Source organism: Triturus cristatus, chromosome 5_2 (assembly GCF_964204655.1).
Source record: "Triturus cristatus chromosome 5_2, aTriCri1.1, whole genome shotgun sequence".
In the NCBI taxonomy this organism is placed as follows: Eukaryota; Metazoa; Chordata; class Amphibia; order Caudata; family Salamandridae; genus Triturus; species Triturus cristatus.
In genome coordinates this window covers 12666257-12678818 of record NC_140588.1, presented here as the reverse complement: position 1 = coordinate 12678818, position 12562 = coordinate 12666257, and the positions used below count along the sequence as shown (strand labels likewise).

Below are 12562 nucleotides of genomic sequence, written 5' to 3'. Positions count from 1 at the left end.
CCCTGATAGACTTAGCCAGATGTGGAGGGGGGTGAAATCCTTGTGCCCAGGATGTCTCTCTTCTGTAGGATACACATGGTCTGGAAGTGTCCAGTTGTACAAACATACTGTCAGTAAATACATGGGATATTGAGTAAGGTGATTAAAGGCCAATCAGCATGGACCCTAAAGTGGTGTTTTTGGGGCTGACAGATCTATTTGGAGGTCTGTAAACCCATAGATTGTTTGTGGGGATGGGATTGCTCATTGCTACGTGTGATATTGTGTTTAATTGGAGATATAATGCCTCCCCATCAAGACCTGAATGGTCAAGGGGGATGGACATTTATGCCCAAGCTGACGCTGTGTATAAGAGCAGAGGCTCTCCATGGAAACACAAGAAGATATGTGGATCCTGGATGCACCATCATAATGGGGCCACAGCTGTTTATATTATAGAGATGTGTATGAGGGGCAAATCTTCTCGATCTATTGCATTAGTGTTTGATTAGTTATTACTTAAGGAAAATTGTATTGAAAAGTATATTAGTAAAAGTATGTTAAGTGGGTTTTATTTTGTACATTTACAAACAATTCAATACATTGTTGAATTAAAAAAACAGTCTCAGATGATAAAATTGCAGTCAGTTCAGAACCAGTACACAGTATTGTGTACTGGTTGACAAAGTATGAGTAAATCTGAAGACAGTGTGTTAGCTAAAAATCCAACTACCCACCTCCAGGTTAAGATGAGTGTAGGAGGGTACTCTGCATTTTATGAAACACACTTCATGGCCTGACCATAGTTACTTGTATATTGTTCTTTTCTAAAATGGCAGAATTGTCTGCAGCATATCAAAAGTTTGCAATTCCTAGTGATGCTGTAATAAGCTTTGTAGTAAGTGCATGTCTGTAGCCAGGGCTGTGTTATGGAATCAGCTGTCAGTATTACTACATCCCATCTCAAGTTTGTGCGCTTCTCAAAATGATTTGGAAACAGAACACTGTAGTCATGTATAACTTGCTGGCTTTTCTATGTTTCATTTATTCCTTTTTACTATGTACAATGAAGATGTGATGTTTAATGATGTGTTTATGGGCACCTGCTAGTAAACATTGCCTTATGTATTGTTATAGGTATGTTAGTGAAAGCATGTTAAGTGTGTTTTCCTTTGTAAATTTACAAAAAATCAATAACATGTTGAAATAAAAAATAGTCTCAGATGATAAAATTACTGTCAGTTCAAATCACATCAGCTAGGATTGAGTATTGATTGGCAAACTATGACTAAATTTGTAGACAGCGTGTTAGCTAAAAATGACCTCCAGCCTCCAAGTTAAGATGAGTGTAGGAGGGTACTCTGCATTTTATAAAAAACACTTCATGACCTGAACTTAGTTTCTAGTATAGTGTTCTACTTTTCTAAAATGGCAGAAATGTTTGCAGCATATCCAAAGTTTGCAATTACTAGTGATGCTGTAATAAGCTTGGTAGTAAGTGCATATAGACGCCCTCACAGCTCAGAGTACAGAGTTCTTTCTCCGCAGATGACACGGGCACGCTGCACTTTACCCTCGTGGGGGGGGATCAAGGCACTCTGCACCTTCCCTCGCTGGGGGGCAATTAACGGCGCATCTTTCAGCCACAGCCCGTGGGGAGGACTATGGCACCCACAAGCCTTAGCGCCAGGAGGCGCTATCGTCATACCTTTGCGCCCGGAACACAGAAGCAGACAGGTCTGGTACACTTCTTGCCCGCATAGTTCGGGATAGACCCGACCCTCCGGTAATAACTAGCGTCCGTGCAGCCCACAGCAACATTGTCCACACCCAGCAGGATATCAACTTAGCCTTCCAGAACTATCTTACCACACTATATGCTGCGCCCCCACCTGTCGAAAACTCCTCGATCGTAGAATTCCTACGGGATTTACCCTTGCCGGTACTTCCCAAAGAGACACGCGCGAGTATAGATGGTCCCATAACGCAACACGAAATACGAGCTGTGATAAAAGATATAAATCGCAATAAAACACCTGGGATTGACGGGCTACCCATTGAATTTTACCACACGTATTCGGAGATATTGGTATCTACACTGGAAGCAGTGTATAATACAGCCTTCGCGGAGGGCCACTTACCACACTCTACCATGCAAGCATTGGTCATATCCTTACCCAAACCAGGATGTGACGGCCTAGATCTCCATAGTTATAGGCCCCTCTCCTTACTTGCGACGGAGTATAAAATCTTAAGTAAGGCCCTTGCCAATCGTATACAGCCCTCCCTCAATACGCTCATACAGAGCGATCAGTGCGGGTTCCTGCCGAATCGTAGTACATCTCTCAACACCAGGCGACTGCATTATGTAATGGAAGCCACTCCGCAGGTTTATCAGTCGGCGGGTTGTATCGCCCTAGACCTCCGTAAGGCCTTTGATTATCTTTCCTGGGAATTTATGTTCGCAACCCTTAAAAGATTTGGATTCCCAGACACATACCTTAAATGGGTACGCCTTCTCTATACGGCCCCTACGGCCCGGGCCCGCACGGGTCGCTACATCTCTAAACAATACCCTATTCACAAGGGCACGCGACAGGGTTGTCAGTTGTCGCCATTATTATTTGTACTCGCACTAGAACCTTTAGCGATAGCACTTAGAAGGTCGGTGGACCAGCTTGGTATACCGATCGATGGAGTGACGCACCTGACCTCTATCTACGCGGACGATATCCTGTTGTACTTACGAGACCTGTCGGCCGAAAATTCTCCCTTACCTGACATTCTCGATACCTTTGAGCGCCTCTCAGGTCTGGCCATAAACCCGGAGAAATCTGTGGCCTTCTTTTTTAGGGATAGACCATGCCCAGATACACTGCGCTTTGGCGACTATACATTGCCAGTGGCATCCACCACCTTTAAATACTTAGGTATCCAAATATATAGAACACAGGCAGATCAGATAGAAGGTAACATCACGCGAGCCATAACGGGGCTCCGGGCCAGTGTGGCCTTCTGGACCTCCCTACCGCTCTCAGTAATGGGGCGGGTTGCCATCTCTAAGATGGTGATGCTCCCTCGCCTACTATACTACCGGTCATAATCCCACAGTCTACTTTTAATACTTTAAACACCTTATTGGTGGATCTTATCTGGGGCAAGGGCCGCAGACGTATTAGCCTGCGGAAACTTCAACTCGAGTGCGGAGGTGGGGGTCTGGGAGCTCCCGATTTCCGTGCCTACTACTATGCTAGTCAGCTACAGTGGCTATCTGATTGGACCGCAGGGAGACACTTACAAGAAATCGGGTGCTCGCCGGGGGAGTTGGACCGGGGGAAGTTACACTCCCTGCTTTTGCCCAAGGTTAAGATCCCTTCGGACAGTCCCCCCCCTTTTGAACACTGCCTTACAATGCTGGAGGAAGGCACCGACATACACTTCCATGGCGACTCCTTATTTACCGAACATCCCTCTTTTAGGTATCCCCACACCACAGGGTAGGCTAGCGAAGACCAGTATGCAGGATTGGACGGAGGGCGGCGTAGAGGACATTTGAGCGTTCTTTACTGACGGACACTTGATGGACCACGACACCTTTTTACAGACCACAGGCGCATCACCTCGATTATATTTATTGCATGCCACTATATCCCACTACATAAAGAATACATGGGCCCCGCAGCGCAGTGAACCCCAACAGCACAACCTAGTACATCTTTTATATTATATGGGGAAGGGAGGACATTTGGTTCATTGGTTATATACAGGAATACGGACGCACGCAGCAATCACGCTTACTTCACTAAGAGAGCAATGGTCCGGGGACTCTAACACAGAGATTACCGATAAGGCTTGGCAGTGCATGCTAGAACACCCTAAAAGAGTTTCCCGCAATGCCAAACTAAAATTCATCAAGACCATGATCTTACATCGGGCATATCTCACCCCCAAGCGGATCCATCGTATGTTTCCTGATGCCTCACACAATTGCCCCCGCTGCAAAGGGGAAGAGGCAGACTTTCTCCATATGCTGTGGTCTTGCCCACATCTCTGGAACTACTGGGAGGGGATTCGTCAAGCCCTAGGCGTGAGTACACAAACCCTTATATCTGAAAACGCCCTGCTCTGCCTTCTGGGTCTCCGCAAACGCTCCAGAATCCAAAAAGTACGAATGAGATTCATAGACCTAGCCCTTATTTTAGCGGTCAGAACCCTTACTATGAGGTGGAAGTCCCCCAAATGTCCAATGTTATCCAGTTGGCAGGCTGACATGTTACAATGGGGAAAGGCAGAGGGGGCGGCACTTCGGAGGGAGGAGGAGAAGGGGCTTCGGAAGCAGCCCAGTTCAATGGACTGGGAGGCAATGCTACACGAGTTTAAATCCCTTGACTTCTTGCCCCCTCCGGGTACTCATGTTTGGTAGGCACTTGGAGCGAATAGGTGATTATCCCTTAGTAGGCCTTAAGATTTAGACCCATCCATTGCATTGCATGAGGACAGAGTACCAGTTCGTGCTACCTCGTTGGTACTCCCCTTTGAGGTCCCACTGGACATACAAAAAACCGAACGAACAGGAGTGGGAGGGATGGGAGGGCTAGGATGGGAAGGGACACAGTTGAATTTGTTATTTATGTTAACTGGTAAAAGTAATAACACCATGCTATTCATTCATTTGCTATTACTGCAGTGGGCAGCTACACGTGAGGTCACAAGACCTTATTGATACTCCTTTTCCGCCTAACTGAGGGAGGGGGCAAAGTTGGTAATCTTGTGAACTATTTACGCTGTATCAGTGATAAGAGGAAAATGACCGTCTCTATGTAAATTCTCACTACATTGGATCTGATATGATGGTATCTAAATAAAGTGTGTTAAAAAAAAATACCTTTGCGCCCGGAGGCGCATAAATTCGGGCCAGGGCTTCCGCGGCGCGGGACGCCCTCACAGCTCAGAGCACAGAGTTCTTTATCTGCAGAGGACACAGGCATGCTGCACTTTACCCTCGGGGGGGGGGGGATCAAGACACTCTGCACCCTTCCTCGCTGGGGGCCAATTAACGCCGCAGCCCGTGGGGAGGACTAAGACACCCACAAGCCTTAGCGCCGGGAGGCGCTATCGTCATACCGTTGCGCCCGGAGGCACATACATTCGGCCCAGGGCTCCCGCAGCGCGGGCCCGGACGAGGCTGGGCTGGGCTGGGCTGGGCCGGGCCATCCCTTTTGAATCTGCGACTGAAAGTCACACTACACCGGTAAGAATTCTTTTTAGGGAATTTTGTGATTTCGTCCAGGACATAAAGTTACAACAAGTGAATAAGTAAAATGGGAAAACGTAAATTGCCAATAACTAATAAGGTGGAGTTCACGGTAAAAACTGCACCGATTTCAAACTAGTTAAAAAGCGCAATGGGCATTATTAATAACAAGATTGTCCAGGTGGAGTAGAAATTAGCCGCAACCAAAACTGCACTAAACGCTGCCCAAAGAGCGAGTTAACCCGTTGTGGGGGAGGCCTGCGTAGATGGCACTGACCTTGAGTTTGAAGTACCCACCTCGGGCGCTGACATTGGTGGGACAAATAACAATCTAACCGATGTCAGCTTTGATTTCCCTGACATACCTTCTAATCCTAAAACAGATATCGTAATTAGGCCTGGCCCCTGAGTATTGACTATTTCCCCTGAAATATCAGTTGTAGCCAACTCCAACTCACCAGAACCGATTTCTCCACCTGCAAAGAAGAGTAAGCAGCAAACTGCATTAGCCCCACTAAAAAACAACTTTAAGAAATCGAAAAAAAGCGGGAAGACATTGACACATAGTTCCATGAAAAGTATTGAAGACACAGCACCACATATGCAAGGCATCGAGACTCTTTTTAAAAAGTTACATGGGAAGATAGATACCATTGAGAGACGCGTCATGTCTGAGATAAAAACATTACAAAAAGATATTTCTACTTTAATGGAACTGGTCTCAGCTCTACGGACAACAAACGTTAATAATATATGCCCGAGAACTACGCCTAATAGGAAGGATAAGGACAAGACGTCACAGCAAAACAAGCGAAGTCTTAGTGGCATGGCAGTAGAGACTAATAGACGCCAACCCCGTGTATCGCAAAGTAAGGAAGTCCTAGGAACTTCGAGATCACATCTAGCTATCAACAGGATAAATGGCAATCTGCAAATTGGGAAAAATAACACACAATTGAGTGATAGTCATTACCAGTCAAAACCGCACCAGGTGGGGCCCTTTGGCCTCCCTCCCCAAGCTACCCCCTATGTTATTGTTTAAATGCCCAAAACTTCGTGAAAACTCTATTGAATCCTGGGACTCATTGAAGAAACAGGTTGTACACTGGTTTTCTAATAACACCCATTGTAGCTCTAGGCTCTTATTTCAAGAAATTATTATGTTAAGAAGAGTAAGTTGGGTGGGTAAAGGGGAAAAGCTTTGTGAAGGGGTTTTCATTGTAGTGAATTTTCGCCACCCTGAAGTGGTAGGCCGAATATTTGAAGAGGTTTCAGTAAAATATTCCTGGAGATATGATGACTGTAATGAGGGCATTACTGCCTTACCCCTAGGATATTTGTATAGATCCAGTTCAGATCTATCCCTCCATAAAGGTATAATGAACTATACCCCTGTAATTTTCAGGTTACCGTTTATGCCAAATAGGTTTGCTCCCCTCAGAAGCTGTAGTGAGGTCGATTGTCTGGATTTAATACCTACAAATACAGATGTTAGTAACTGTTGTCTAGATCAACTACCTACAACCCAGGGAAGTAGTATCTAAGATAGTGGTGAAGCCGAATGAAGGTAACTCCTGCACCCATTTAAAAGGAACAGAAGTAAACCCTGTGGAAGTATCGCAAGTAAATGTCTGTAGTGATTCCACATCACAGAATAATCAGATTGGGGTAATTCCATTGGACGACCCATTGGCTGGGATACTCCAACTGATGTCATGTAATGTTGCAGGGGTCCGTAATAAACTGCACAATCCTTTTTGGTTAAAAAGTATCCAGCATTGCTCCTTGATTCTTTTACAAGACACCTGGGCGACAGAAGCATTTTATATTAATGGTTTTAAAACAATTTTTACTAACGCAACACCGTCCAAGGCTGGGAGAGCAAGTGGAGGCCTAGCAGTATTAATTTCTATATCAGCACCTCTGGTCCTAACGAAAAGTTATCTAAATTCACAGTACTTCCAGCTCCTAGTTTGTACCCTTAAAGATAAGCAGAATATCATACTTATTAACTTTTATAATAATATTTTTGATAATACAAGAAAAGAAGTAATATTAAAACTAGAGGTAAAATTGGATTTAGTCTTGAAAGAACTAAGGGGCGATAATATCATAATTTGGGCAGGAGATTTTAATTGTGAATTATGTGCACATACTATAGGGGACAAATGTGGTTACGAAGACGTATTTGGTGATCAAATTTCTCATTTTCCAAAAAATCTATATGGCGAAGCCAATAACTATGCTATGTTTAAATGTAACCTAGAAATCATGGAGCCAGGACCCCATGAAGGAGTGTGCGTTAAATATACATACGAAGGGCCCAGGTCATCTTCATGTATTGACCACTTTTTTTTTTTAAAACTCTTTTTATTAACATTTTCATTTCCAACCATTTCTGCAATACCATATTGTTCTACACAATGTACATTACATCTTCCACGTTTCAGCCTTTGTCGTGCATTAATGACCCCTTTCGGTTTCCCCATTCCCTTTGCACCCGTCTCTTTAACCACATCAAAACACCTCTCATCAGTGCTCTTTATGCACACCCCAGCTAGTCGGAATTGTCTGATAGGGATTCTTCCTGTGGGGGATCACAGATGTTGCCCCGATATTCATCCCACTTCCCCCATATCTTATTCCATTTTTGGGGGCATCCTCTGTGTATGTAGACCGACTTTTCGGTTACCATTAGTTCGTCCATACCATTGTACCACTTTCGGAGTGTCAGGACTTGCCTGGCTCCCCACTGCTGCGCAATATCTCTTTTTGCCAAGGCCATCCCTAGTGTTACCCATGTTTGCACTGCCTGATTGAGGTCCGTGGCCTCCCAGATGTTTAATATGCAACCCCTTGGTTCAGGAACCAGTGTTATACCAGTTACCTGCACGATTCTGCGCACTTTTGCTTTCCAATAGTTCTGGATTTCTACGCATTGCCATATTATGTGCCAGAACGTGCCTGGTTCCCCACACTGTCTAATGCAAAGCGGTGTATCGGCTCTGTGCAATTTATGCAGTAGTGTCCTGGTGTAGGTACGATGCAGTATCTTCAGTTGTATTAATTTAAATCTAGCTAAAATCGCCACTTCTCTTGGGGATGCCAACGCTTCCTGCCAGTCCGTCTCATCCAGCTCACCCACGTCAGTCTCCCATCTAGCTTTTAGAGTTTGTGTCGGGTCTGGTTGGTTAGTTATGAATTTTTTGTATGTGAGAGATATAGCTTTCTTCGTCATATGGTCAGTAAGGAGCCTGTCTTCGAGGGGTGAGGATTCTGGCAGTTTCGTTCCGTGTGGTATTAGTGCTGTTAGTGCATGCCTTATTTGTAAGTATCTAAACGTCTCTGTGTCAGCCAACCCATAGCTCTGTTGCAGCTGCGTGAACGGGATGGTCTCCTCCTTTTTCCACACGTCCCCCACCCTCGAGATACCGATCAGGTCCCATTGTCTGAATCCCTTCGTGTTCTTTAGCCTTCCTAGTTTATTTGTGTCCCAGAGTGGTGTCGCCTGTGTGATGACTCCTTCCCAACCCATATCCCTCTGTACTTCATGCCAGATCTTAATTGTATGGGCTGTAGGGCCTATGAGATGTTTACGTTGATTCCTGTTGTATTGTAGAGTACTCCCATAAGATTGTCTACACCCAACAGATGCCTATCCATGCGATAGGCCGGGTCTTCCTGATCAACGTGAAGCCATTGGTTAATTACCGCCAGGTGTGAGGCCCAGTAGTATACCCTAATGTTGGGGAGCGCTATTCCTCCATCGTACCAGCCCTTCACTAGTTTGTTCATCGCTATACGTGTTGCCTTGCCATCCCACAGCAGCTTGTTTAGTTCATTATTGATTTCCCTGAAGTATGATGGGGTGATCGGAAATGGTGTATTTTGCAGGGCGTATATAAACCTTGGGAGGGCCATCATTTTAAAGAGGGCCGCCCTGCCTAATAGGGTGAGCGGCAGTGCACGCCAGCACTGCACATCTCTGCGGAACCGCTCCAGAGGTTTCTTGAGATTTTCAGCTATGAAGTGGGCATCCTGCGCTGTGATATGGATGCCCAAATATTTGAACCCATTCGGCACTATCTTGGCAGCACAATTGCATGGGAGTCGAGGCTGATCGCCTGAGAGTACATAAATATGCGATTTCGTCCAGTTTATCGTATATCCTGAAACCCGGCCGAACGCCGCATAGATATCCATGAGGCAATTGAGGGAGCGGGGCGGCGAGGCCAGATAAAGGAGTATGTCGTCCGCGTAGAGCGATATTCGGTCCTCCCACCCCGGAGCCCACTTGAGCCCACAGATTACTTGCTCTTGTCGTATCCACGCAGCCAAGGCCTCCAGTACTAGTGCGAATAGAAGCGGTCATAATGGACATCCCTGCCGTGTCCCTTTTGCCAGTGGAAAGGCGTCTGAAATTCTCCCATTGGCCACCACTTGTGCCATCGGTTTCGTATAGTGCAGTTCCACCCATTTTATAAAGTTGGGACCAAAACCCAAATGGTGAAGTACCGCGAATAAGAATGGCCATTCCACCATATCGAACGCCATTTGTGCGTCCAAGGAAAGGATTATAGCGTCCTCTTTAATTAGGGATTTGCGTGCCATGACACTATGCACTCGCCTCAGGTTTTGTGCCGTGTTCCGGTGCGGCATAAACCCCGATTGATCCGGGTGAACCACCGCCCCCAAATAGGGCTGCAGCTGCATTGCAAGCACCTTGGCAAGTATCTTTGCTTCTGCGTTGATCAGATGTATGAGCCTGTATGACATGCAACTGTTCGTCGGTTTGCCCGGCTTGTGTATCGCTACTATCGTTGCCATGCGCTGGTCCCTGGGAAGTTCCCCCTTCTCTAAACTATCTTTGTACATGTTCAATAGGTGGGGTGTTAGAACCGCAGCCATGTGCCTGAAGACCTCCACTGGGATACCATTAGGCCCCAGGGCTTTACCAGTGTGGAGTGCGAGTATCGCCTGAGTCGTTTCTTCCTGTGTAATGTCCGCCTCAAGTGCGTGTACTGCCGTCTGAGCCAACGTTGGCATTTGGATGTCGTGCAGTAAGGCTCTGTTGTCTTCTATGGTGGCCGTGGCTGTCGGCGTATAGATACGTTTATAGTGTGCCGCCAGTTCCTCTACTATGGCCTGGGGGTCTGTGATTGTCGTGCCATTCTGTGTGGCTAGCTCCGCTATCCACCTATTTGCCTTGTCTTTTTTGTCTAACCATGCCAGCAGTTTACCTGCTTTGTCACCCTGTTCGTATACTGTGTGCTTTGTAGTCTGAAGTCTAGATTTTGCCTCCTCCCATACAAATGTCTTGTACTCTTGTTGTGCCAGCAGTAGCCCGTGCGTGGTTGCTGCCGTAACGTCGGCGGCGTATTCCGCCTCTGCCCGTTGCAAGTTCTCTTCTAACGAATGGAGTTGTTGGCGTTGTCTCTTCTTGTGGTGTGACACGGATGATATGGCCTGACCCCGCAGGACCGTTTTATAGGCTTCCCAGAGCGTCGCTGGTGACTTCACCGTGCGTTCGTTCTCAGTAAAGCATTGTTTTGTGGCGGTGACCAATGTTTTCTTAATCTCTTTAATTGTTAAATAATATGGGTAAATCGGGAAGAGGCTACGCCTGTCTGGGATGCCTGATGAGTAGGTTATCAGTATCGGGGAGTGGTCTGATATTCCCCTGGGTAAGTGTGTCACTTCTGCTATCTGTTCCACCCCTAGCATCTGGGTAAATATATGATCTATCCTCGACTCACTGTTATGTACTCCTGAGTGGAAAGTATATTGCCTATCATGTGGGAATTTCGCTCTCCAGGTGTCCGTTAGGCCGATCGTGTCTATGAAATCTTTCAGTTTTGTACTGGAGCTGCTAGATCCTCTAGGGGGTCGCCTATCTATGGTCGCATCAATTACAGCGTTGAAATCCCCCCCTATAATCGTTGCTCCTTGCGGGAGCGAAAGCAGGAATGCGCCTAGGTCTGGGAGCGCAGAACCATGCAATGCCGGCGGGATATATACTGACACAAAGTTGTACCTTCTCCCTTCCCACTGGCCCGCCAATGCCGCGAATCTGCCCTGCGTGTCGGTCCAGGTCTGTTGTATTACCAATGGACATCGCTTGTGGATCAGTATTCCTACACCCCTGGATCCGGAGGTGAACTCCGAATGAACTCCCATTTTATATCCCCATCTGTCTAAGGCTTGACACGCGGAACCTACCAAGTGCGATTCTTGTAATAGCGCCACCGCCGGTCCTTTCCTTTTAATGTATTGCAATACCAGCCCCCGTTTTATCTTGTCCCCCAACCCGTTGACATTCCATGACAGAACCGCGAGGTGTTTGTAATTACTGGTGTGGTCTGTGATGTGCGGGTTGTCAGTCTTCCTCAATGACTGTTCCATGTCCGGCCCCATTTGCTATTTTATCTTGTATGTGTACTATACAATGAACGTAGGGAATAGAGTCTATGCAGTTGTGGACTAGGCTTGTGGTATGCAGATGAACTTTTTGAAACAAAACCCCCTGTAAACACCCCTTACCCCCAACCCTCCTCCCTGCTTCCCTGCCCGGCGGATTCCAAACTACCCACCACCCCAACTGAGCAGAGTGCTTTCTCCCCATAACTTTGTACTTGCGTGCCAGGGGGGAGATGCCACTTGCACCCAGTCTTAGTCTCCCCCTCAGAAGTTCAATATGTCCACGGCTGTAAAGATGTCCCAGGTTCTGGCCGTGCGAGCCTCTTTCACAGCCTCTATCAGTATGGTACCGTCCTCAGCTTTGGAAGGTTCTTTGTTTTAGTGCCAGTGAGAGTCTCCGAAGAGGCGGCCCAAGTCCAACCCCCATGGCCGCCTCCCAGGCGTAGCACTGCTCGTCGCGCCATTGCCGCTGTTCTTCTTGCCCCAGTGGTGTATCCTGCATGGCGTGGTTTCATATTCCTCCGGTCGCCCCCTTTCGCGATAAGTCCGATTCCTCCGCTCTGTCCGTGGATTGTCCAGGTCTCTGCGCTGCTCCATTGCATCCCGCGGTCTTCCGCCAACCCCCTAGCCATTCTCTTGCCTCCTCCGGTGACATGAAGAACCATGTCTTGCCCTCCGCCTCTACCCTGAGCTTTGCGGGGAAGAGCATTGCACATTTCAGTTCTCTCCTCCGGAGTTCTTTCTTTACCTCCAGGAAGTCTCTTCGTTGCTTGGTTACTAGCGCTGTGTAGTCCTGGTATATCTCTACTTTGCTATTTTCCACTAGGAGCGGGGGAGCGACTCGCGCTGTCTGTAAAATGGCGTCCCGGTCGCGGAAGTTAAAGATTCTGGCTAGTGTAGGTCGTGGTGGGG

At 47.0% G+C, this 12562-nt stretch overlaps 1 protein-coding gene across 3 annotated transcripts in view; it reads left to right on the top strand.

Moving 5' to 3' along the window:
• Positions 1–12562, top strand: part of LOC146822587 (fibrous sheath-interacting protein 2-like) — a 638078-nt gene that overhangs the window by 313427 nt on the left and 312089 nt on the right. For 2 of the 3 annotated variants that reach the window (XR_014962061.1, XR_014962062.1), the window contains exon 1: positions 4923–5230. The exons of the other annotated variant lie outside the window; for it this stretch is intronic. The gene's annotated coding sequence lies outside the window, so the exon portion shown is untranslated. Of the gene's footprint in view, positions 1–4922; positions 5231–12562 lie in introns of those variants that run through there. 3 annotated transcript variants of the gene reach the window in all.